Raw genomic sequence first — 4,641 nt, 5'->3', positions numbered from 1 at the left:
TATTTTGAGACAGGGACTTGCTATGTTGCTGAGGCTGGCCTTGAATTCACAGTCCTCCTGCCTCAGCCTCCCATGATGCTGGATAGATTCTAATGTACTTTTTTTGTGGAGCAGGGAATGTAGTTTTGGGAATGTTGATTTTCAGAATTTCAACATTTGGAATTTTAATCTTTGGGATTTTTATTTTCAGAATTTTAAACTTCAGGGATTTCAACATTTAAGACTATGAAGTTTAGAATTGTGTGTTTCAGGATTATGATTGGCACTGTAGCTCCTTCTGTCTCAGGCCTTTGGACTTGGACTGAATTAAACCACTGGCTTTTTTAGGCTTTCCTGAATTACACCAAAGGATTTCTGTCCATCTTGCAGACAGTATATCACAGAATTTCTCTGCCTCCATAATCACATGAATTGCATCTATTCAAAACTCACATGTTGAAGCTGTGTCTGTATTTGGAAATTAGATCCTTTAAAGGGGTAACTAAGTAAAATGAAGTTGTTAAGGTGAACCCTAAGCTAACACATCTGGGGTAATTATAAGAAAGGGAGATCAAAGACATGTATGAGTAAGTAGGCAGACAGAAGGACAACCATATGAGGTCACAGTGAGAAGGCACCTGTCTGCAAACCAAAGAAAGAGGCCTCAGGAGAGATTAAACAACTTGATCTTGGTTTTATAGACTACAGGATTGTGAGAAAATAAATGTTTATTGTTTAAGCAACCAAGTATATAGTATTCTGTTATGGCAGCCCTAGCAGACTAATATAATATCCATTCAATATACTTGCAGTATTTGTGGATTCATGTCTTTCATCAGTTATAGACCTCCTCAGTCATTGCCTCTTTAATATTTGCTCTTCCTCATTCTCTTTCCTATAGGAAACTACCATTAGACTTACATTTAATCTTGTGATTCCTACATCTTTTCCTCTGCTTAATAAATTTTCCATCTCCCTTTTTCTCTCTGCTGTTTTGTGTGTAACATCAATTCTCTTTAATCTGTGTCTAACTTGCTTTCATCCTTCCACACATATTATAGCCATGTCTGGCACAATCCACCTTTATACAGGACCCTCAAGAAGCTGCTCCTCAAGAGAGCTCAAGAAAAACAGAAAACATATCCACCAACAGCCTTTCCCAAGTCATCCACTCACATATTGTGTGACTGAAAACATAAACTGAAAGACAGGTGGGCTGTCTTCTCTACTGCCCAATGCTGCTGGACCCATAGACCTGTTGAAAAGAATCTAAGAATTTTTTCTCCTCATACTCACGGTTGGTAGAGGGAAAAGTAAGGCTTTTCCACTAAGGTTGTGTTTTTCACTAGAGCTCCATTTCAGGCCTGTTCTCAGCTGTAGAATGGCAAGCACTGAGGTGTGGGTTCTTTCTCTCAGCATGTTTGGGCTTTGACATTTATTTACAGCTTCTGGGCTTAGGTTCTAGGTTGTTCTGGTAAGATGCATGAGCTAATGACAGAGCAAACTGACACATTTTCAATTCCCTCCTACCAGAGCTGGGAGTTAACTGACCCACAACAGGCATCAGATGACCTGGAAAAGGAAGACAAATACCTGTGCTTTCAATGTGTATTCCAAAAGGAGTTACTGACTTATTTTCAAAAGGTCATGTGATGGGGAGGGCAGGAGGGAACTTGAAGTTCCTCAACCTCATGACTTTTGTTTTAGCAGGAGACTCTGTAGATGAAGTTGAATATCCACAATATTGAAACAAATAAATCCCTTCAAATAAATGTGAATTTAAATGTTTGCAATATTCTAGCATACTTGAAAAGCCCTTCCCACAGTCATTACACACATGAGGAAATATTTTTAGTGTGTTCAACAGCAACATGCCTGTTAACATTTGTATGAAATCTACTCCAAAATCCACATACTTGACATACCAGGAAGTTCTTACATTTGTCAAAGATAATTTTGCTTAAGAGGCTATATTGTGGGGCTGGGGATGTGGCTCAAGCGGTAGCGCGCTTGCCTGGCATGCGTGCGGCCTGGGTTGGATCCTCAGCACCACATACAAATAAAGATGTGTCTGCCAAAAACTAAAAAATAAATATTAAAAACTTCTCTCTCCTCTCTCTCTCTGTCTCTAAAAAAAAAAAAAAAAAAAAAAAAAAAAAGAGGCTATATTGTCCGTGTTCTCCATTGTTATACTTATCACTCAATTCTATTCATTTACACGCATGCTCATTTATCACTTGGCAATACAAGTCTTCTGGATCATTCATTTCATGTTCACAGAACTGTCACAAGTTCTGTTCTTCACAGCTGTGCTCCTGGAAATGCAAGTAGAGTTCACTGCTCGAGGAGAACTGCATATCACACTGCTCACACCAATACAGGTGATCGCTAAAGTGGATGTCTGCAATGTGCTGACTGGGGTTCTCAAAAATTACTGTCCTATAAATCGCAGTATTTATAAATGTAGGGATTCTCTTCATGTAGTTTGGCATGTTTGAGCAGAAACATATTGGTAGAGAAGCTTTTCTTGTATACTCAACACACATTTGAATCAGTACATTTATGCTTCAGAATCATCTGCTGTTTAAAATCAGAAAAATACTTACTATGAATTCAAAAAGTTGACATTTATAGGGGCCACTGCTATTAGCTTGCAGTAAAGGCCATTTCTGCTGGGCAGTCACATTCAAAGCTTGGCTCTTGCCAAGAATTTTACAAACTTATCTGGTGGTTCTTCATCAGTTTGGTCTTGGAGGCTCTCAGAGAAATTGTTTTCTGTCTGTATGTCATAATCCTCAGAAATTGCATGCACTTCCACAGTAATGGGGACATCTTCATCAGTGTGAACTTCATAGGTCTCTCCTCTTGATTTTTCTGGTTGATTGATTCATTTGAGTCACATTCTTCATCACAAATTTCTACATCAGCAGATTTTTCTGAAAAATGAAATAAGCCTATTATTATATTACTATTACTAAATAAGACCTATTAGATAGGTACAACTATGCAAAAAGAAGTTTATGCTATGCACTGTTTTTCCATCAATCTATGCATAATATGCCAATGCAATTAATTTATTTCCCCAACCTGTAGAAAAATAAGTGTGGTCCAGAATTATATTGGGAACTAGTAGTTCTGATTTCTGTTTCTGGTCTGATTCCATCTGCAAATTTTGGTAACTCATTTGATGTCTCAGTATCAGAATCATCATCTTCGTTGTCGAAATATTTTAAGTCTGGCTTTCTCATAGAACAGATACTATAGCAATGATCAGGGAAAATTCCACTGGCTGTATTTGTAAGTCTGCTTATTCCAGAGGAATATGAATAATGAGAAAGGTGTAAAGTCTTCTTTTTAGGATACTCACTCACATCTTTTCAATTTGTATAATCACTAATACCAAGTGGGGAAAAATAAATACTTGGAAGTTTTCATGATGATAAAAATGGCCAATCTCCTGGGGCCTCTCTGGCCCAACCAAGTGTAGCTTGAAAGTGGCAGTGGCTGAGGTGTTGGAGCTTGAGCAGATGGAGACTCAAGGTGTATTTTAAGGGCTACTTTTTTTTGGTGGGGGACCAGGGATTGAACTCAGGAGCACTTGACCACTGAGCCACATACCCAGCCCTATTTTGTATTTTATTTAGGGAGACAGGGTCTCACTAAGTGGTTTGGTGCCTCGCTTTTGCTGAAGCTGGCTTTGAACTCATGACCCTCCTGCCTCAGCCTACCAAATTGCAAGGGCTACTTATTTTGTATAGATTTCTACATCTGTGCTACAAATGTGGAAAAATCAACATAAAGATGTCCATTCTGAATTCTTAAGAGTGATAATATAGACTCATTTTCTTAAATATCAGATGCGGATGGGAGGTTTTCATAAGAGTTAATCAATAGATTAAGGAGAAATAATAGTGAAAAGAGTTGGAATAAGAAGTACAGGAAGATTGATGGAGACAGGAGAGAAAAATAGTGGTGAAGAACTGACAGATGAGCCTGGTTTTCAGAAAAAGAAGCAGAGGGATGAGAAAAGGGGGGATAGTGTGAAGCATGTACTGTCTGCCTGTAGATGTTTTATATTTCCAATGATGAAACAAAAACATACAGTAAGAATGGATAGAAATATGGAATGCCAAAGAATAAGTAGGGAGAAATTTTTCATGGAGAAAGTTTTCTCAAACTAATTTAAATAATATGAAAAGAAACAATGAGATGTGAAAAGATTGCAAGGGCACCTCTGGACACTAGTGATGAAAAGAGGGAGTGGGAGTTAGTAGAAATGACAATCAAGAAGGTAGAAATACGCTCAAGCATGTGAGAAGGTTATGTCCAGGAGCAATTGTCTGGTTTTTACAGAGTTCATAAATCCACAATGTATAGTCTTAACAGAGGTTAATAAGGGAGTAAAAGGAAATAAAGTTATCATCACAAGGGCTACTGTGTGTGTGTGTGTGTGTGTGTGTGTGTGTGTGTGTGTTAAATAAGAGAGACATCAACACCCAGAAGTACCCCCTCCCAAATTGTAAAACACTCCTAACATTCCTACTAACACATCTAGGCTAATGACAGCTTAAAATATTTTGCTTCATTGTCAGATCATGTTTTAGACCACAAGGCTCACTTCAACCTAAGCTTACCCACAGGATGTTCTCTTTCAAAAGGCAT

The 4,641-nt window shown here is 38.1% G+C and overlaps 1 pseudogene; it reads right to left on the bottom strand.

The window, feature by feature from the left end:
• Positions 1-1,624: 1,624 nt before the first annotated feature.
• On the bottom strand, positions 1,625-4,641 carry LOC143407791 (zinc finger protein 639-like; annotated as a pseudogene).

Source organism: Callospermophilus lateralis, chromosome 10 (assembly GCF_048772815.1).
Source record: "Callospermophilus lateralis isolate mCalLat2 chromosome 10, mCalLat2.hap1, whole genome shotgun sequence".
In the NCBI taxonomy this organism is placed as follows: domain Eukaryota; kingdom Metazoa; phylum Chordata; class Mammalia; order Rodentia; family Sciuridae; genus Callospermophilus; species Callospermophilus lateralis.
The sequence above is the reverse complement of the archived record's forward strand: the minus strand, read 5'-3'. Positions and strand labels throughout refer to the sequence as shown.